Raw genomic sequence first — 22,197 nt, forward strand, 5'->3', positions numbered from 1 at the left:
CTCTATTTGGGATCTCTCAGCCACTGTGACTGCAGCTTGTTACCTTTCTTTTTCCCCCTTTTGGTCAAGTAGGCATTTTCAATCCTGGAAATCATGTCCCATGATGCCAGGGAGATTCATTCCCCTGGGAGTCATGTCCTTCATGGGGGGTGAGGGGATAAGTTAATTAATTTATTTGCCAAATTGGGCTTATATAGAGAAAAGCCACATCTGAGCAACAAAGAGGTTTCCTGGAGATGCCTCTTAGGCATAACTATAGGAGAGCTCAGCCTCCTATTCACAACCCTAAATTTCACAAGAGCAAGCCTCAAGTCAAGGGCTTGATTTATTAAGTAGTAGGTTCCTAACTTCACCTATATATTCTATTCCAAAATAAATGGTCAGTGTCTTACATTATCTTCACCTAATTGTACAATCATCATCACTCTCAACTTTAAACAATTATCATAACATAATATATCCCAGAGCTTTTAGCAGCTGCTAATTATTCATCCTTAGTATCAGTGTAGAGTTGGTAAGATACTCCTATTAAATATAGTCATTAATATGTAAAGGGTAGTTTTTCCTTACCACTCTGCTGTTAACCCTCTGCACCAGTGTCATACCTTGTAAGTATATCATGCTAATACTTATTCTAGGCAAGGGTTACCTGCCTTTAAACAACCATATATGAACATGTTTGCCTTTAATGTGTCACTGATACTTATTATCCCATTAACGAGCCATAATCACACCTGACCATTCCCATATCATTAAGATCACCCTCATTATCATATCTGTACATATTAGATTATCATTCCCCCGGCACTAGCTTCTGACTATCTCTAGGTCCGCTATATTCTACATTATAAGACACTTATTTTACATTTTTCACAGAGTTCACATTAGTGGTAACATATAGTATCTCTCCTTTTATGTCTGGCTTATTTCGCTCAGCATATGTCTTCAAGGTTCATCCAGGTTGTCATATGTTTCAAGACCTTGTTTCTTCTTACTGCCGTGTAGCATTCCATCATGTGTATATACCACATTTTGTCTATCCACTCACCTGCTAAAGGACATTTGTTATTTCCATCTCTTGGCAATTGTGAACAATGCCACTATGAACATCAATGTGCAAATATCTGTTTGTATCACTGCTTTCAGATCTTCTGGGTATTTACCAAGAAGTGAAATTTCTAGATTGTAGAGTAACTTGATATCTAGTTTTCTGAGGAACTGCCAAACTGTCTTTCAGAGTGGCTGTACCATTATACAGTCCCATGAGTAATGAATAAGAATTCCAATTTCTCCACATCCTTGCCAGCACTTGTAGTTTCCTGTTTGTTTGATGGCAGCCATTCTTATTGGTGTGAGATGGTATCTCATTGTGGTCTTGATTTGCATCTCTCTAATAGCTAGTGAAGATGATCATCTTTTCCTGTGTTTTTTTTTAGCCATTTGTAGAGGAGGAAACATTTTGAAGGTAGAGTTGATGGAGACTGGTTCTGGTGGGGGGTTGAGGGTGAGAGAAGAATCAAGGATGACTCCTAAAGTTTTGGCTTGAACAACAATTGAATGGCTTTGCCACTTACTGAAGTGGAGGAGAATGGGGAGCAGAGGGTCTAGGAGAGAAAAATCAAGAGTTCAGTTTTAGACATGTTAAGTTTGGGATCCTTAAGAGACAGCCAAGGGGAGATGTCAAGTAGGAAGTTAGATACAAGTCTGGCCTTCAGGGGTGTGGTTGAGGCTGGAGATATAAATTTGCGGCCATTGGTTTGTAGATGGTATTTAAAGCCATGGTAGGGGTTGGCGGCATCAACCAGGGTGAACATAGGGCTTAAGGATTGAGCCCTGAGGCTCTCCAAAATGTGGGAACTAAGAAAAGGAAGAGGACCCTGGAGTAGTGCTCTTCAAAGAGTGGCTCTCCGGATGTGCCTGTCTGTGGGCTGTTCGTCACTGGTCCATGGCGAGGCATGTATAGAAATGGAGGGTGGAGGTTTAGGAACTTTTATGGCAATCTGTCATTGCCGCATCATCCAAGTACAGACTTATTTTTTTAGCTATTCATTTTTCTTCTCTTTTACGAAAGTGTTGGCTGGTAACTAACTGGAAATAAAAGTAAAAATCTTGGTCCCTCAACACAGGTTGAGAATGATGAGGACACAGAACTGGTCTTGGACTTGGCAGTGTAGATGGTCTTAAAAGTAGAGGTTTTATGGAGAATGGCAGGTTAGGAAGGGGATTCAGTAAGTGTGCACAGAGATTTGCTGAGAAGGGCAGAGAAAAGGGTTGGTAGGAGGGGAGAAGGGTGGGGTCAAGGGAGACATTTTTCTTTCTTTGAGGGATATTAGACCTTGTCATGTGCTCAAAGGGATGACTGAGTGGTGAGGGAGAGGTGGGTGATGCAGAAAGGAGGAAGAAAACTGCAGGATGGGCACCCCTTAAGTTGGTGATGGGGGTGGGGTCCTGTGCTCCCCAAGAGTGGGCCTCAGTGGGAAGGGGCAGGAAGAGCTCATCCAAATTTAGAGTGACTTCTCTAGTTTTAGCACTGAAAGCATCATGTCCTGGAAAACCCTTCATTTCAGGGACCCCCTCAGTCTCAAGCAAATGGGGACAGCAGGACTCCCTACCGATGGAAGAGGTTGGATGCAGGGAGGTTGGAAGGCTTGATGGAGGGAAGATGAGGTGGCTTTTCATTGTGCCTTCTATTTTCTTGGTGACATGAGGTGAGATCATCAGTGAGAGGTAGGAGGTGGGGTGGGGGGAGGCTGGAGGAGATAGGAGGTGTGGGATGGTCATCTGGGAAAGGAGGAAAGGGAGCTCGCTAACCAATGTGGCAGAGATCTGTGGTCATGAATTTAAAGACTCACCAGTCAGCATGACTGTGTGGGTGTACCCTCTCCACAAAAAGCCAAACTTTGTTATTATCAAGTAGTTGGAACATAAGACATTGTTGTGCTGTCCATGAATATCGTTAAAATGGATAACATTTTGGGATAAAGATGGAGAAAATAGCCAAATCTCCTGAGAGTAAATAAATACTGCCTTCACCCTCACCTTCAATTTCTTCCATTAGGGGCTGCTAACGATTATAGTACAGACCCAGTCATGCAGGTCTAACCCCTTTATAACCAGATCACGCCTCTTCTCATCTCCTGCGGAAACCCAGCAGTGGTTTGATGCACTATCAGTGGTTATTTTGCACCATCAACATTTTAACACTAGCGGAAATAAAAAAATTCATTGCCAGGTTTGCCTTCCTGCTGACATTCACTTGAAGATATGTACCTGGATTGCCAACTTTTACTTATTGTGCACATTCTGTTGGCAGAGTTTAGAAAATGGATACTTAATCAAGGCAGATGCTTCAGGAAGATGCAAGATGCCTGGATTTGGAGTTAGAAGACCTGGATTCAAGTTATCCGGCCGTCATTTATCAGTCAGGTGACCTTATGGAGCACATCTAACCCGTGAACCTCAGTTGGGTCATGATATGTGGCTAAACATGCTGGCTACTTCAGAGAGTAGGAAGAATTCATAAAATAGATAAATGAATGGGTCTTGTGTCAAATGAATGTTGACAGGCTGCTGTGATTATTTGCTGCCTGCCTCTGTGACTTTCTTCAGTCGTTTCCAGTTCTGTAGCTGTAATAATTTGGGAAGAGGAAACTGCTGACCCATTGGGTGTGGCAGTGGGGCTTTAACAGACTGTCAGTAATGAGGCCGGATGAGGTGGTGGGCGAGGTGCCAGGGATAGAATGAGACCGGAGTGCCTGGGTGGTGGGAGTGAGGCGTGGGAGGGTGGCAGGGTGGGGGATTGTGGGAAGAGGGGGAAAATTCTGAGTTTAAGATAGAAAGTGGAGTAGTTCCAGGTGTTGACAAGCTCTATCTAGGGTGCAGCCTCAAAATGGGATTGCTGAAATTATGTCCTGTGTGCTCTGTTTTAGAACACATGGGGCGAAGAGGCCATTTTATAAAGACTTTCAGTGTCCATCCACAGAAAGCTTTCACCTCCAGCTATTCAGGAAATTCTCCTCTATAAAGTGACTCATTCATTCCCTAAGGGTTCCGCACAGCCAAGGGTTGTGTTGGGCTAGCCACAGGGACGTCATTTTTGGAAGATTGCTCCCATTTGTCATGTGCTATAAATTGGAGGCAATATTTTTGAATTCCCAATTGTGCAGAAAGCAGAATACTTTTAAGAAATTAGTTCTAAAGTCCTCTTGTGTGGTCCTTCTCTTACTATTGATTATGACAAGTGGACAAGTTTTATGAGCCCCAGATTAAGTTTAGATTTACTCTTAATTGATTGAAGAGGCAACTTGGATTCCAACTCTATCTCCTTATGCTCCCTCACGGGACATCCAAGGCCACCTTATCTTCAGATCCCAGAGGGACCCTGTGTTCTTCTCTTCTTAATCTCAGCAGTTGACTCCCCCTGCCTTATAACTCCAGTTCTTGTCTTTATCTCTCTGTTCTCCAAGGTTCAGTCTTTGGGCCCTGGTTCTTCTCTCACCATATGTTAAAGAAAGGCATTTTTTTCCTCTTTAATCATTTTGTAAAGAGATAAAAAAATAAATTCTTATAATCAATTATTTCATGCAATTCAAAACTACTTTAAAGTGGAAACTAAGACATGTCTTCTGACCCACTCCCTGGAAGGAACCCCCCTGTGCCAGTTTTGATGTATTATGTACCCCAAAACATCATTATCTTTGATGCAATCTTGTGTGGGCCAACAAATTAGTGTTGATTAGATTTTGGAATCCTTGGGTGTTTCCATGGAGATGTGATTTAATCAACTGTGGACAAGACCTTTGGTTGGATAATTTCCATGGAGGTGTTGCCCCACCCATTCAGGGTGGGTCTGAATTAAATTACTGGAGCACTATATAAGCTCAGACAGAAGAAGCAAACTGGCTACAGCCAAGAGGGACACTTTGAGGAACACACCGGAACTGAGAGAGGAGCAACTTCAGCTTACAGAGACATTTTGGAGACGGCCTTTGAAAGCAGACTTTGCTCCAGAGAAGCTGAGAGAGGACAAACGCCCCAAGAGCAACCAAGAGTGACATTTTTGAGGAGCTGAAGCCTAGAGAGGGATGTCCTGGGAGAAAGACATTTTGAAACCAGAACTTGGAGCAGATGCTGGCCACTTTCCTTCCCAGCTAACAGAGGTTTTCCGGACACCATTGGCCATTCTCCAGTGAAGGTACCCAATTGTTGATATGTTACCTTGGACACTTTATGGCCTTAAGACAGTAACTATGTAACCAAATAAACCCCCTTTTATAAAAGCCAATCCATCTCTGGTGTTTTGCATTCTGGTAGCATTAGCAAACCGGACACCTCCTTAGGCCTGGGGTCCCTGCACTATCTCAGAAAGCTTGTCAGGCTGGGGCTTCGGGGGTCATACCTGCAAATCCAGGTCTCCAGTTCCACCTCTTGGGGCTCGGATCCTTCTGCAGGGCACAGTTTTGAGACTCTCTCATTTCAGTTGCTGCAAATCTTCAGATCGAGTGACTGTGCCCACTTCTTAGCTCATCTGGATGGGCCTTAAGTGCCCTGTAAGAGGGGTTTCTTGTAGGCATCCTTGGGAAAGATATTTGACCTCTGTGTGCCTTAGTTTCCTCATCTGTGACAGCAGGGGGCTTAGAGCACCATGATCCCTTAAGCATGTTTCTGCTTTGACCGTTGTTCCTCTAACCTCCTTCTCAATCTATAGCTCTGGTTTCCCTTTCAGCTCTTGTCACTTGTCATTTCCCATCCCCTGAGCAGAGGGTTTTTATAGAAGTGTGGAAGTTAGGAGAACTGGATCCACCTTTTGTCTGGCTGGTGGTGTGACCCTACCCAGTCACTTGGCTCTTTGATCCTTCAGCTTCTTCATATGAGAGATGAGGGACCAGGACTGTCTGATTTCCAGGATGCTCTCTGGTTCTGACACATCATGATTCCCACGCCTCTTCCCATGTGATCCCTCTGATCCCAAGTGGACAGTCTGCTCAGGGTAGGTGTTTGCTGCTTTCTGCACAGGATGGCGCTAGTAGGTCTTGGGCAGAAGACAGGCTGGGGAAGTTGGTCCCAGTTCCAGCAACCCTGAGTCAGTTCCTTGTGCTCTGACTTCATTTTTTCAGTGGAAGTGTTGTGAAATCCTGGAACATCACTCACACCCACATTCAACTATGAGCACATCTGTGGTGCATTCCAATGCAAATTTGAATGATTTGAAGATGATCTCTCACCTGTGAACTTGGGAACCCTTGCCCCCTCCCTGTGTGGGAGGATTTTTGAGGAGTGCTAGGGTGGTCAACCATCCTGGTTTGCCCTGGGCTGTCCTGGTTTTTGCATTGAAAGTCGTGTCCCAGAAAACCCTACAGCCCTGGGCAAACAAGGACCTCTGGGCAGCTACCTCTGCTCCAAATCAGGGCCTGGCTGACCTCCTTAGTGGGATGGCCCACAGTTAAATCAAGGAGCCAGCAAGACAGTGAAACTCAGTACCAGCAGGGGGCTTGATAAATGCAGATTCCTAGGTCCCCCTAGAGAGTTTGATTCAATAGATCTGGAACAGGGCCTAGGAATTCACATTTAATAATTAGCTCAGGTGTGGCTGAAGCAGGTGGTTCAGGTATCACACCTTGAAAGAGACTGTGCTGGGGGCAATGAAGATAAGAGAGCCAATGTCTGCCCTCAAGGGTCTTACAACCCAGACAGGAGAAGCCAGGTAGGGAGCTAAGTGCCTCTGATATACAGCAGAATGGAGAGAGAACTATAATATGGTACCAGCCAAATTATTTTCCCTCCTCTCACCTCCAAAGCAATCTTGTGCTTATAAAGCTTGGCTCTGTTCATTACAAGAGTTGACTTTGTATTTTTCAGGCAGGGGACCTTAGGAAGGAGTGAGTCACAAAAAGGGACCACTCTATGTGAATATATCTCAATAAAATGAAGATTAAAAAAAAACAAAACAAAAACTAAAGGACAAATGGGGTGGGATGGGGTGATGATCTGGGTGTTCTTTTTTCACTTATATTTTTTATTCTTGCTCTGGTTCTTTCTGATGTATGGAAAATGTTCAGAGATAGACTGTGGTGATGAACACATAACTATGTTATCGTACTGTGGACAGTGGATTGTATACCATGGATGATTGTATGGTGTGCGAATGTATTTCAATAAAACTGAATTTAATTAAAAAAAAAAAAAAAAAAAAAGGGACCACTCACTCACTCCAGCTTGTATCAGACTCCCCTGTCTCCAAACAACCACTATTCTTTCTACTGTCCCGTGTGGCCCGTCTGGTGGGGGAGACCCAGCCAGGCCATTTCTGAAGTCCACGGCAGCTCCGACCTTCTGATATGGGGGTGACGTCTGTGTTATGAGTTGAATGGTGTCCACCAGAGATATGGGGCTTCTGTGAATGTGACCTTATTTGGAAATAGGATCTTTGAAGATATGATTAGTTAAGATGAGGCCAAACTGGGTTAGGCTTGCTCTCATCTGATGTGAGTGGTGTCCTTATGAGAAGAGAAAATTTGGATATGGACATAGACAAATATAGGGGAGAAGGTCATGTAAAGCTGGAGGAAGCAGAGATTGGAGTGATGCATCTACAAGCCTGGAGGGCCAAGGATTGTTGGCCAACCACCAGAAGCCAGGCAAAGCCAAATTCCTCCCCTAGAGATTTCAAAGAGAGGCTGACCCTGCTGAAACCTTGATTTTGGACTTCTAGTCTTCAGAACTGTGAGACAATAAATTTCTGTTGTTTTAAGCCACTCAGTTTGTGACTTAAACTGAGCCCCAGGAAACTAAGACACTGACAAGTCCCTTGAGTTCCTTTCTCCATCCTCTCTCTCCCCTTCTCCTCCACAAGCCCCACGCTCTTCTCTTCTGCTCCACCAGGGTCCTCCTGAGGTTACTTGGTGGATCTCCTCATTGTCCCAGCAGATCTGTCCCCGCAGAACCCTGGAAGTCTGGGGGTTCCTGTACTTGGCATCTCTTTACCTCTCTACCCTACTCCCACTTTGCTAAAGGTGGGGCTCCGAGGGTGGCATCCTGGGAGAATGTTGCTGGAATGACAGTCAGATGTCCCGGTCCTCATCATGAAGCATTCTAGTTCCTGCACCTTCACTTCAAGGCTGTCTCAGTGTCAGCTTCTCATCCCCATCTCAGGTTGCTTTTTAAACTGCTTGGTCTTTGATCAACTCTCTGTTCATCGGTCCTTCTCAGGGTGCTGGGGATTATTTTCAAATTCTTTGGCAGCCTTATAATTAACTAGAATTTCTGACTGTGCACATAGCCCATGTGTTTAGACATAGTCTTCTTGTTGAGATGTGTTTTTGGAACAGAGCCTGCTACATCCAGACCTGGAATGCAAACCTCACCTCCAGCTTCTAGCATCAACTCATGGAGAGTCTCTGGGTGAATGGAAACACCCTGGAAGTCTCTCTCGGCACCAATGGATGCGAGATTGTAGCCTTCTTTGAAGGTAGTGGTGTGGTGCTGGGTTTGAATCCTGGCTCTGCCATTTGCTAGCTGGGTGACCCGGGACATTTCTAAGCCTCAGGTCCTCCTCTGTTAGTTGTTGGAAGGTTGAAATGAGATACAGTACCTGACACACAGCACGTGCACAACAAAATGTGGCTAATTCTTGTAGTTATTGTTAACACTCATTTGGTTTCCTCACCTCAAATGGTTGGAATGAGGACAAGGTGGGTAAAAGTTCCCTGGAGCCACAGTGGTCAGGGGAAGCTGAGGAGCACAAAGACACGCAGGGCACTAATGGGTTAAATGTCAGTCTGAATGGTATGCTAAAGTGGAGACAATTTACACTATCTTAAGCACTCCTTCTGACGCTTTAAGGTAAGGCTATCTACACCCTTGGGAAAGAAGTACATGAACAGGATGCCCCTGGGACATCCAAATTTGTTTGGGGCACAACTGGGCTTTCATATAATTCTTGCAAAATTGGCTGAAAGACCTTTTACAACGTCACGTGTCCCCTTTGTGTGAGCCTAGGAAGAGTCAGACTCAGGTTGAGGAGTCTTAGACGGAGGCCAAGATAAAAGGATGCCCTGACCGTGACGTTGCACAGTGACATCTCTGACAATTCCCTTCTACTCTCCCCATGCCCCAAATAGCAGTAGCTAGAAAGAAACTACCGGAAATCCAATGGACCCCCGTCCAGTCTCCTGCCATGGAATCCCAGCCGCCGTCTGCGGGGAATGCAATGAAATGGACAGTGTGGGGTAGTGGTCGGGATTTCTGGCACCCAGAGATGGGTTGCCTGTATGCAGTCCTGGCTCCCCCACTTACTAGCTGATCCACCAGGGCTTTCTCCCTTCACCTCAGTTTCCCCCTTGCTAGAAGGGGATAAGAGCGTGATGTACGTCATAGGGTTGTTATATGGAAAAGAGGAGAGTCCAAATGTCAAATACTCTGCCTGTGGGCAGTACACAAAAAATGTTGTGTTATTGTTATTTCTTGATTTGGAGTGCTATTTGTGAACTTCCAGCCAGGTTGCTTAAGAATATTTCGCTAATTGCCTATCAGAAGCCTTGAAGGAGGTGCAATCATTTGAGATTAATTTGTGTTTTTTTTGAGACTAAAGGCTTTTGATCTTCAAGAGAATCTTATTAATAAGCAACCATTCCAAGCAGTGACTAGCAAATATCCTGCCTGGCAGCTGGCTGGGCATAGGGTGAGTGTGTGGCAGTGACGAGGGCCCTGGAGGGGGAGGTGGAGCTGGAGGACAGCCCTTCTCTGACCTGACAGCTTGCCCTGGGCTCGCACTGGTCATTGTGTGGTTGATTTGCTTTAATATGAAGTCCCACCTCAAGGATTGTTCTGGAATTTTGGTGGAAAAGAGAAGTGATTGAGGCCTGTGTTGGGCATGTGGAGATAGTGCTGCTGACCTACAGCCAGAAGGGCAGGCCTGAGACGTTCGCCTTTCCCGGAATCTTGACTGAGCTCCCTGCCAGCCTTCCCCGTGACTGCTTTATAAAACTCTGATAAGTTCTCGGTGTTCACCCTAATTGCACCCACAGAGTGCCTGAAGCTGTGCTCAGCACCCAGAGAGCAAATAGGGGGCAGCTTTCCCAGGCTGAAAATTCAATAAGCCTTAGGCTGGTGGGCCCTCAGATTTCTCAGCCGATGGCTTCCTCTCTCCTCCCTGGGGGAGAAGGATGAAGGGTGTTCTGGGCAGGGGGGATGGCAAGAGTAAAGGCTGCGAGATGTAACGATACCTGCTGTCTTCAGGATGCAGCGGGCTGCCTGGCATGGCTGGAGAAACAGCTCGCACCAGTGGGAGGATTGTGAGAACAGTGAGTCCTTATCTTTGGCGAGTGGGAAGCCCCTGGATGTTTTCATATGGGGAAATGACCTGGTGTGACTTCGTTTTAATCATAATCATAACAGCAATTACAACTATAAGTATCGAGCACTTTCTTTGGACTAAGCATCAGCTAAATGCTTTAACATGAGTTATCTCATTTAATCCCAATTTACAGGTGAGACTCAGAGTTCACAGAGCCCACTCAGAGCAGCAGGGCTGGGATTTGAACCCAGGCCTTCCCATCCTGAAAGCCTATGCTGTTAACTGCTACTTAACCTCTTGGAACCTCAGTCTCCTCATCTATAATACTGATCTTAGAGGGTTGTTTTATTAAGTTAGGGAAGACATGTAAAGTGCTTAGCACAGTGGCTGGCACATGGTAAATGCTTAATAAAATGTCAGTTGTTATTGTTATTTCTGTTGCTGTGGCTATTATCTGTCAAAGAGAGCATCCCCCGGCGTGCCAGGCGTTGGGTGGTACCTTTAAGTTCAAAGCCGCTTGGGCTAGCTCCAGGCAAAAATGGGTTAATAAAGCCACCCCCGCCAGCATCAGCCTGCACCCTCCCTGGTTGCCGTGGCTACCGCTCTCCCTGTGGCTGGTGTCTCCCAGCTCAGGTCTGGGTGACACTGTCCCCACCTGGTGTTGTTCCACATCTGCTTCTCTGATGCTGCCTCCTGCCCTCTGGGGTTTCAGTTTTGCTGCAGCCGAGCAGGGACACACCCCACAGGTGGCAGAATGAAGGCTGGGGAGGGACCAAAGATGGGAGGCAAGATACCGGCCAGGGGAATGGAGAGAGAGGACAGGTATAAGAAGTATTTGGGAGTCAGAATGGTAGGATGGGATGACCTGACCCTGCAAGGAGGAGAGAGGAAGTGTTAAATAAAGGATTATTCATTTGAATGGAAATTAAATGACCTTGGAAAACCCATTGGCCCTCTTCTTTCCCCTTTCTATGTTTCACCCAGTTGATCTCACCCATTCCCATGGCTTTAAATACTGTCTATGTGGACAATCCCCCAATTCCCAATTCCCCAAGCTCAAGACTTGAATACAAAACCACCCCCTTACCCTCTTTACTCAGATGTTTCTCGGGTATTTCCAACTCAGCACTTCCAAAATGGAACTCTGGATTTGCCTCTTCTATCCCCAAACCTGCTTCTCCATCTCAAAATATGGTGGTACTGTACCCTGGTGTTCAAGCTAGAAAACGTGGGCAGTGCCTTTGATACCCACCTCTTGCTCACCCGTCACATCCCACCCATCGTTTCTACCTTGGACATTCATCACAAAGGTAGCCCCCTCTCTCTGTCTACACTGCCACCATCTTAGGCTAAGCCGTGACTCTCTCTCACCTGGATGACCCGAGTCCACACTGGTCTCCCAACTGCCACTCTTGCTCCAAATTCCTGCCACGGAGATCTTTCAGAAACACAAACTTGATTGTTTCCTCTTGCACAATGACCTCCAACTGCCCTGAGCCTAACTGCCACAGTTTCCCATGTGAGCTCCGAGCTTCATCTGATTTCCAATGTCCCGATTGCTCACTTCTCTTTAGCCCCTTCAACACGCCAAATCTCTCCTTCCTTGGGCCCCTTACCTGGGGCTCATCATTGTTTCTACTGAGGAATGTTCTTTCCTCATCCTGGCAAGTCTGGGTCCATCTCATTTTTCAGACTTCATCCTAAATGTCCCCTCTCATGTCCCTGCCCATGATCTAAGTAGGTTCCACATCCCATTCAACATCCTCTTATTTGGCCATTTTGTTCAGAGGGGTACTGATGGCAACTTGTAATTTTTAATTTATTTGTTCATGTTGGGTATCACCTCCTCCACTGAATTTAAGCTCTCCGAGGGCAGCCTGGTGTTTAGAAGCTGCCAATAAGTATTTGTTGAATTAGTGAACTGGTAGATGATGGGGGCATGAACCCAGAGGGCACAAGAGGGCCAGGAGGACACTGACATTCAAGGGTGAGGAGAGGGCCCGTCATGGAGACTTGAGAACGAGTGGCAGGAAGGTGGTGTCAGGGAACAAGGGAGGAGTGACACATTAGCTGAGGCTGTTTATGGCTGAGAGAGCAGCAGACCTGTCCAGCAGTGGCTTACACATCAGCGGTTATTTTTCTCACCTTCTGGACGCTCAGCAGCAGGAACTCCAGGTCAGTGTTACTGAAGTTCTCACACGACTGAGTTCAAAGGCAGGAAACAGGGAGCAGGGCAGGTCCGAGAGCCACCTCATGTCCCTCCCTCTTATCTGGGACTGGGCAGCTCACCCCCAGAGGTCCCTAGCCGAACTCCCCCTACATCCCGCTGGTCAGAATGGACGCGTGCCCACCCTTGGCTCAAGGGCTGCTCCCTTCTTGCTGAGAGCAAAGAATCTCTTTCCTGTTCCTGAAAAACTTGGGGTTCTGCCAGCTAGGGAGAAGGGGGATGGCTTTTGAGTAAGCAAGAAGCAGTGCCTGCCACAAGCACATTTCACAAAGAAGATTCTTTCTGCTGGGTTAATGGCTGCAGGGAGGTCAAGTGGGATGGATACTGAGAAGTGACTGCTGGACTTGACATGTAATGGGCTATTTGTAGCCCTTGGGAGAGTAGTTCCCATGCAGTGGCTGGGTGGGACTGCAGACTGCAGGGGGCTTAGGAATAACCGGGTGTTAGAGGTAAGGGGAGAGGCGGGACAATTGCCTGTGCAGGTGATGGACACGAGGAGGTCTTTTCAGTTTGGGGCAGGCTTGAAGGTGTTTAACCTGAGCACAAGAAGCCAAGTGAAGCGAGTGTAAAGATGTTGAAGCAAGCTGTGCTAGTTGATTCCCACGCCCTGAGCAGCACAGGGATGGGATTTAGTGTGCAAGAAGGGGTGGCAGGGTCTGGAAAAAGCAGAGGCTTTTCTGAGACGACTCCAACACCTTCTGAGACAGGAGGGGAGGTGAGCCGGGTGGTGAATCGTGAAGATGCCAAGCTGGGACCTTTTGTTCCTCTTGTTTTCCCATGTGTGACAATGGGCTCATTTAGAGTCTGAATCAATGGCCTTGACCTTTCCACCACCTTCATCTTAACATTCTGATATAATAGACCCTAAAAAAAAAAACAGAAAAAAATATTGCAGTTGTGTGGTCCTCCACTGGAAAAGTCCAAGGACAAAGCCTGATCCTTGAGATTTTCTTGTTCAGATGGACAGAGCCACTCTGTACACAGTTTTGGGAGTGGCTGTCACATGATGCAATCCAGAGGGTGTGGGGTCACTTAACAAAGAGCGGGGAGCAGCCAGATCCTGCAGAGCGGGGCAGGCAGCACAGCGGAGGGGGAGAGCCTGAGTTGGGCAGAGAGGACTTGGGTTCTGGGTGCAAGCCCGCCACTGGCAGGCCGGGATTCGTTGTTCCTCTCCGAGCCTGTGATTTCATCTGCAGAGGGCTGGGTTGTGTCAGCTTGTCTCCTCCCTCCTCCCCTTTCTGCCCACAGAGTTATAAAATGCACCGGCTCTCCTAGGGAACCAAGTAAATGCCTTTTTGTGCCCCCTATGCCCCCGTCCCCGGGAGCTTGACCACGCTCAGTGCCACCGGCATGGGACAGCGTCTTCCTTCCCCATCAGCCCCGGTCCCTCACTTCTGGCATCTGTTCCCCTTCGTTTTGGGGAATGACAGTGCGGGGCCCAGTTGGTAGGGTTGGGAGCCAAACCCCTCTCTGTTTATTCAGATTGTAGCTATGGATGCAGCAAAAAAGCAAACAGACGTTTGCCTGAATATATGAGCTCTAGATTCCACAGCATTTAAGGCTGGTGACTACTTGCATAGAAGGCACAAAACACAACATTCTGTTAAAATAAATCATAGCCCCAACAGAAGAAAAATGCATCTGTAAGAAGAAGTTCTTAGCAGGAATGTTCAGATGCCGAGTTGGCCCGATTGGCACTAGCTCTGCGGGTTCCTTCTCAGTAGCTCCTTCATGTCCATGTCACCTGCTGTCTTGTGGGTTGTGAGTTCTGAAGGGGACATGTCTTCTCTTAGGCTGCCCCCCTTATACAGCCCAGAAGAGGGCTCTGTGCATGCCACACAGTGTTGTTGGGGTAAGGCTGATGTTGGTAGGAAGTAGGGAGCAGGTCATTTGGTCCCTGAAAGCTGTCTCAATCAGATCAGTCGGCCCATTGGCTGGGGTGCCTGGACCCCACTTCATCCATCTCTAAAATGGGGCTAGTAATAGTTTTCTCCCTTGTAGGACTGCTGTGGAATTCAGAGTTCATACCAGTAAAATGTTGGCAAGAAGTAAGCACTCTCCTCATGCCATTACATCTGCCCAGATGTAATCAGTTAGTCAATCAACAAACGCGGAGTGCCTGTAACTTGTCCATACTGTGCCCCGAGGGAAGGAAGCCCCTGCTGGGCGCATGTCTGCCCTCATGGGATCGGCATCTGGCTGGAGAAAGAAAATGGACACTGTGGAAATAAATAGAGAATAAGCGAGGCCTCGAGGAGTAACCCTTCCCCATGGCGCAGACATCCTGGAGGACGTGCAGCTGCTGGGTGGGGCGGTGCTGTCTGCCAGCCCTGTTTCATCTCCTGGCAGCCAAGGCAGGGAGAAAGGAGAATCTGGTTTTCATTGTGTGGTTGCTTCTAATTTCCTTCTGCTTTCGAGATCCTCTTCTAAGGGAGAACAATGTCCTAAACCATCAGGCTTGGGCTGCCTTGGCCGGGCATCGGCCCTGCTGTGGGGGAGCCCGGGAGCCCGAGTGGACACAAGGGCTGATGGCGTCTCGTCTCTCCCTCTGGGAGCCTCTGGGGATTCAGTTGCGACCTACCATGTATCTGGTCTATCCTGGGGACTTTGAGCGAGTCCCTCCAGTCTGATGTCATAGTATTATTTTTTAAACTTTCCTTATTTGCCAAGGAAAAACTTTCCTCCCTGTGCCACTAGGGTACAACCCATGGAGCTACCTTGGGGACTGTAATTCTGGAACCAAGAGGCTGCTCTGTGCCACTGAGTCCCCAGCAGGAAGGGACAGTGCTGGCTCCTTGAGAAACTTGGCCCCCAGCCCTGTCCGCTCACAGCCCAGTGCCTGGGAGGGTCTTCCACCTCCGGCTGGGGTCCCTGGCAGCTGACATTTCCATAAGGCCTGCTACGGGGCAGAGGGCCCAGGGCTGTGTCCCAGGAATGGGGCGGGATTTCCTCCTTCCTTGCTGGCTTCATACTTTGCTTTTTATTTGTGATTTCATAAACATGTCAGCCTTACTGGGTTTCTCTTTCATCACCAGAGAGCAGAGTGAGGGAGCCACGAGCCTAAAGGAGTAAGAGCAGGCCAGAGGGCTGTGTGACCATAACCTTCAATTGCATGGAGGTTCGTTGAGAAATTGGCATGTGGACGGCAGGTGGGAAGGAGAGGAGGGAGGGGGTGTCACAGCCCGGAAAGGGGTGTGTAGCAGGGGTTAGAGGCCTTTAAGATGCAGTTCAAGTGCCATCATTGCAATTTTAGCCACGTCCACACAACATCCGTACTATTTGCTTAACATTTTTCTTTAAATAGACATTAAAAATTTATTGTGGTAACAAACATATAGCACAAAAGTTATTACAATACTTTTAAGTGTACAATTCAGTGGTATTAAGTCCACTTAATGGACTTAATGTTGGGCTACCATCACCATCATCCATCACCAAGACTTTTTCATCACCCCAAACAAACTCTCTTCCCATTAAGCATTAACTTCCCATTCCCCTCTCTGACCCCAGCCCCTGGTAACCTCTAATCGATTTTCTGTCACTATGAATTTGCTTATTCTAGGTATTTCACATAAGTGGAATCATCCAGTATTTGTCCTTTTGTGTCTGGCTTATTCCCCTTAGCACAATGTCTTCAAGGTTCATCCATGTTGTAGCATGCATCAGAACTTCATTCCTTTTTTACTGCTGAATAATGTTCCATTGTACAAAATTCCAGTGTACAAAATACAAAATATAAAATTTGTTTATCCATTCATCTGTTGATGAACACTTGGGTTGTTTCCACATTTTGGCTATTGTGAATAATGCTGCTGTGAACATTGGTGTAGGAGTATCTGTTTGAGGCCCTATTTTCAATTCTTTTGCATGTATACCTAAGACTGGAATTGCTGGGTCATGTAATAATTCTATTTTTAACTTTTTGAGGAACTTCCAAACTGTTTTCTACGGCAGCTGTCCCATTTTACATTCCCACCAACAATATATGAGTGTTCCAATTATTCCCATCCTCGCTAGCACTAGTTTTTACCCAGTGCACCCCACCTCAGTTTTAAATAATAGCCATCCTTTGGGTGTGCAATGGTATATCATTGGGCTTTTGATTTGCATTTCCATAATGATGAATGATACTGAACATCTTTTCATGTGCTTACTGGTCATTTGTGTATCTGCTTTGGAGAAATTTCTCCTCAAAATCCTTTGTCCATTTCTTAACTGCGTTTGTTTTTTGTTGCTGAGTTGTAGGAGTTCCTTATATATCCTGAATATTAAACCCTTTTCAGGTATATAATTTGCAACTATTTTCTCCCATCCTGTAGGCTGTCTTTTCACTTTCTTGATAATGTCCTTGGATGCACAAGCATTTTAATTTTGATGAAGTCCAATGTATCTAGTTTTCTTTCTGGTTGTTTGTGCTTTTGGTATACATAGACTGATTTTTAAAACCTTAAATAAATTTAATTAAAAAGGAATCTCTATGTCACTACCATAAATGAAACACAGCACTTTTCTAATACACATTGAAATAAGTACATGACTGTTAAAATAAAAATATTCATCCATGTACCACTAAGAGTGCCTTGAATGCCACCCCTTGCTTTGTCTAAGTTCTGGATGTAGGCTTTTGCACACAAGGGGTCTTCATGAATGTCTGACAGTTGTGGGTGAGCTTGATGTTGGCAAGAAGTAAGCAGTAGGGTTATTTGTGCCACTGTGTGGCCCCATCAAAGTTGCTCCAGGAATAAGAGCCCCGCTGTGTACCCAAGGATTTCCTGGGCTCCATCTCAGCATCTTTAAAATGGGAGAATGAAAGTATCTCCTTCAGACAGCTGGGCAAGGATTGAGTTCATATATTTACACGTGTAAGGTATTTAGAACAGGGTCTAGTGCATTGTAAGCACTCAACAAATGTTATCCCCACCATCATCTGGGAAACTCTGGCCGAGGGCTCCCGGCTGCCCTGGGGATCTCATCTTCCACCTGCTTGGAGCTGGGTGGGGACTGACACGGTCTCCAGGCTGCCCCTGTCTCTCCACGGGTCTCTGTTGCTATCTGACTCCTCCACTGGGGTAGGGCATGACCATCACTTCCCTTATAATTAAAAGATTAAAATAAGATGCAATTGTGGCATTAGTCATCACGAAACACGATGTTTTGTAAGCAGAGGTTATCTTTGTCCACTGGAGGCTCTGGAATGGGCTCCAGGGATGGACATGCATTAAGCACATTCTGAGTCTGGGGTCTGCTGGTTCCTGTACTTTGGCCCCACCTGATGAGCCACGATGTGTTTCTGGAATGGGACTCATGGTTTGGAGGGAGAAAGGAGTTATGGGAAGCAGTCCCAGGGGGCTGGAAATTCTGCCTCAGGCCCTGGGATTTTGACTTCCTGTTTGGCCTGGCACTTGCGCTCTTTCATTCTTGGCTCTGACACATCCTCTCCCTCCCCCTCTTGGGATCCGGTTCCTCCTCTGTAAAGTGAGGGGGTTGCACTAGACCATATCGAAGGCCCCTCCAAGCTTGCGAAAACTAGGCTTTTGCTTCTCAGCCACCCCCTCACTTCTCCCCTAGGTCTTTTGATTGACAGTTAAAAGAGAGGTAGGAAGAGGGAATGAATGAGAGCCCCCACAACAGAGAATTATCTGGTCCAAAATGTTAATAGTGCCGAGGTTGAAGAAACCCAGTTTTAGGGGAGGAGGTACAGAAGGGAAGAAAAGTTCTAAAAGGCAAACACATAAATGCCCTAAATGGTTAGATGATAATAGAAGAGAAAATTCAGGGAGAAAAGTAAACACATGGGAAGAGGGCTTATAAAGGGGAATAGGAAATAAGATGCTAGGATGGGGAAGGATGTGTTTGCACAATGATCACAGCTGGGAGGTAAGAGTTAAGCTGCTGGCCTGTACAATGGGTACAAGCCAGTGCTGGGGTTGGCCAACATCCTTCCCTCGCCTTCCTGGTTCACTTTGGAAAGTGCCATCTTCCTGTTAGGGCCCCTTCCTATGGAAGTTTAGCAATGCCACCAGGTCAGAAATGGTTCCTGTCAATGTCATGTAGCAGCCTCGGGAGAGCAGGCTGGACATCCAAAGGCTTGGCTAGTCATTATGATTTGAGCATTATTATGTGAGATATGATTGGATTTTCTGGGCGACATTTGCTGCTTATTGAAATAAAAACCAAATCGTTGTCTTTAACTCTAGAGCAAATTACCATATAAAGCAAGATTAAAAGAAACAAACATAGAATATCTTCATGAACTTGGGGGTGGGCAAAAATTCCAAAACAGGATGCAAAATACACTAATAATGAATGAAAAATTGATTAAGTTGGACTTCATCAAAACTAAAAGCTTCTCTTCATCAAAAGGCACACTAAAAGTGTGCAAAGGCAAGCCTCAGTTTAGGAGGGGATATCTCCAATACACATCTCTGACAAAGTACTTGTTTCTAGAAATTATGAAGAACTACCACAAATCAATGAGAAAAAGATGATTGAGTCAATAAAAAATAGGCAGAAGACTTGAACGGATTCTTCACATCATTACTCATCAGGGAAATGGGAATTAGAACCTCGAGGAGCTTCTACCACTCACCCCCCAAATAGCTAAAATGAAGACTGACAATAGCAAGTGTTGTTGAGGATGTGGAGTAATTGTAACTGTCATATATTGCTGTGTGTGTGTGTGTGTGGGGGGGGTGTAGAAATGGTACAACCACATAGGACAATTGTTTGGCAGATTCTATTAAAGCTAAGTATATGCCGACCCTGAAATCCAGTAAGTCTACTCCCAGCTATATATTCTAGAGATATGAATGCATGTCAACAAAAAGATATGTACAAGTATATTCAAAGCAGTTTTATGCATAATACCTCCAAACTTGGAAACAGCCTAAATTCCCATCAACAGAAGACTGGATAAATAAACTGTGGTGTATTCATACAACGGAGTACTACAAACAATAGAGAGGGTGGACGGTTATACAAGTGCAATATATAAATAAGTGCACTTTATTGTATGCATGTTATATTTTGATTTAAAGAAGTGAAAAGAAATACAGATTATGTCCAAGGGAAGTTCTAACAACAATGATAATTTATTGAACCTAATATGAGCCAGTTGTTTTATGGAGATTATTTCACTTAATCCATCCAAACACTCTGTCAGCTAGGAATTATTCTCATTTTATAGATGAGTAAACTGAGGTGTAGAGAAGTCAAATAGCTTGTCTGATTTTCAGCTGGTGAGTGCAGGAGCCGGGACTTGAACGCCATGAACTGGGGTCCTGCCATTTGACTTGGGGGCTTCAGAGTGATTCCAGATAGAGCGTCAAAGCTTTCTGCTCTGCCTGCCACTTTCCCTAAGAGTCAGAGCCTTAGATGTCATTCTTCGAGGAGAGCGTAGTCAAATATCCCGATATTCCAGCAACCCCGATCCCTTTTGCCATGTTAAAAAAAAAATGGAACGGGAAACCCAGCCCCTTTACACACCCTTTCCATGAATTTGTTCCAATGGGGAGAAGAGCCAACCTCATTCATCTGAAGCTCTCCGTGTTGTAAATTCTCTGAGAATGCAAGTGGGCAGGAGGTAGCAGTCAATTTGATGAGCCAAGCTTGAATTCCAGCTCTGCTGCTCTTAAACTGTGGGGCTCTTGGGGAGTCACTTAACTTCTCAAAGCCTTTGTTCCCTTGTCTGTAAAAAGGAGACAGTGGCACTTACCTTAGAGTTTGATTGTGAGGGTTAAATGAGGTCCCACGTGAATGTTGGGCTCACTGCTTAATAAATGGTAGAATAAAAACATCAAAGCATTCACTTCATTGATACCCAACTCCTTCCATGTCTCTTAAATGGACTTAGCACCAGCCCCTCCTAAACAATTCAACACATATTTGAAAAAAATCTTACGCTAATAATTGCTCCACTCTATGTGCACATCTGAATAAATGTAGCTGAATCTCATGTTTCAGGAAGGGAGGTGGGGTGTGTGTGTGTGTCATTTTGAACTAGAATGGTCAGAGAGAAAGTATGATTTGGGATGGACCTTCAAAAATGGGTAGGATTTAGTCACAGAGAGAGGACCAGGTTATAGGGCAGGCCTTCCAAACTCGGGGTGGGATTACCTAGAGAGCAAAGGTGGAATTTGGGAATGGTGAACAGGCCATTTTAGTTGGAGTCTAAGATTTATGTAAGAACTAATGGAAGATAAAGTTGGAAAGGAAGACTGGCTCCAGATGAAGTCTGGCTAAGAAAGCAGAACTTTTTCTTTTGGAAAAGAAGTCGTTGAATGTTCTCAAGCTTTGGAGGTACATGATGAGGCCCTTATGGGAGGCGAAATAAAGCAGGCTAAGAAGGCCAATGAGGAGAGAAATTGTGCAAGTTCAGGGGAAGGTGAGTTGGCACAAATGGAAAGGAAGGGGTAGATAGGCGAATGGAGATGGGGAAGGAAGGAGAAAGACTCCTTAAGTCTCGAAGCTGATTGCTTGGGTTTATGAAGCAGAAAGAGGGAAGTGAAGAGAGAGGTGAAAATGAAAGGGATTTCTTAATGGCTAAGACTGGAGATGGTGTATTTTTTCTCTTCATGGTTCCTCACCTTCTTCAGTCTGCTATTTGGATTTTCTCAAGAGCACTTTGTCCTCTGCTGGTCTCGGACTTATTCGGAGCACTCAAAGGACAGACACTGGCTTTCTAGAAGCTTCCTTTCCACCCGTGCGGCATAAAAACCACACAGAGGGAGGCGTGTCAAGACCGAAACAAACCCAACAGCAGAACAGTTTCCAAATCTACCCCTCCCAAAGACAAGACTTTGTTTAGATATCCTACCAAAGCAATGGGGGTGGGGAGGCTCTTTTTCAGCTTGTGCAAACCTAATGGTCTTCGGATTTTATGGAGAGAAGCAAATATGTTCTGAATAAAAGTCCCTTTGTTATTGTTGTCTTACAGGGCTGTAGCAGTGGCCAGGAAGAAAACCACCCCCTCTGAAGTCTGTTTTTGTTGCTGTTCTTTGGAGCATTGTTCTAAAATGGGAAATTACGTATTGCTGTGCCAAAGGAAACAAACACCTGCAGTTAAAGGCATACCTTCCAGGAGGTGGCTTTTCAGAACACGCACCATTATAGCCCTGGCCAGTTTGGGATGCAATTCGATGCCTTCCTTCATTTCCAAAGGGATTGGGTGTGGGCTTGCTTGTAATTGGAATGGGCTTTCCCAACTATGGGTTTCAGGTGATTTTTCCTTCACTCGTTCACCCAATAAACATTTATTGAGCATCTATTCTGCACCAGCCCTGGTAGTTTTCATTCTATTGTCTTCCTTGGGAAAGCTGACTACAGGTAGGCTGTTTTTTCTTCACTTTTTTAAATTTTCAAAGTCAGCGCACAACTGTTGCCTTCACGTGGCTAAGAAGCTGGAAAGAATCTCAGCACATTCTCTCCTTCCCTTGTCCCTCTTTTTTCCTCCCTCTCTCCCTCCCTCTCTCCCTCCCTTCCTTCTTTCCTTCCTTTCTTCCTTCCTTCCTCTTCCATTTTTCTCCATTAGTCTAATAACTAAAAATTTAAGTTTTAACATGTCACTCAATATATTTCTTTGGTCACATGACTTTTCAAAGTTTCCAGTCACTGGGTACAGTCAGAAATTCTTGTTTTATGGTGCTAGATATTAAAAGACAATTTTATGGTTATCTGG

The 22,197-nt window shown here is 45.7% G+C and overlaps 1 long non-coding RNA gene across 1 annotated transcript in view; it reads left to right on the top strand.

The window, feature by feature from the left end:
- Window positions 1–21,793, top strand: part of LOC119535811 — a 37,264-nt gene extending 15,471 nt beyond the window's left edge. The window contains exon 2 of the long non-coding RNA XR_005217300.1: window positions 21,457–21,793. This is a non-coding gene — a long non-coding RNA (uncharacterized LOC119535811). The remainder of the gene's footprint in view (window positions 1–21,456) is intronic.
- Window positions 21,794–22,197: the final 404 nt, after the last annotated feature.

Source organism: Choloepus didactylus, chromosome 6 (assembly GCF_015220235.1).
Source record: "Choloepus didactylus isolate mChoDid1 chromosome 6, mChoDid1.pri, whole genome shotgun sequence".
In the NCBI taxonomy this organism is placed as follows: domain Eukaryota; kingdom Metazoa; phylum Chordata; class Mammalia; order Pilosa; family Megalonychidae; genus Choloepus; species Choloepus didactylus.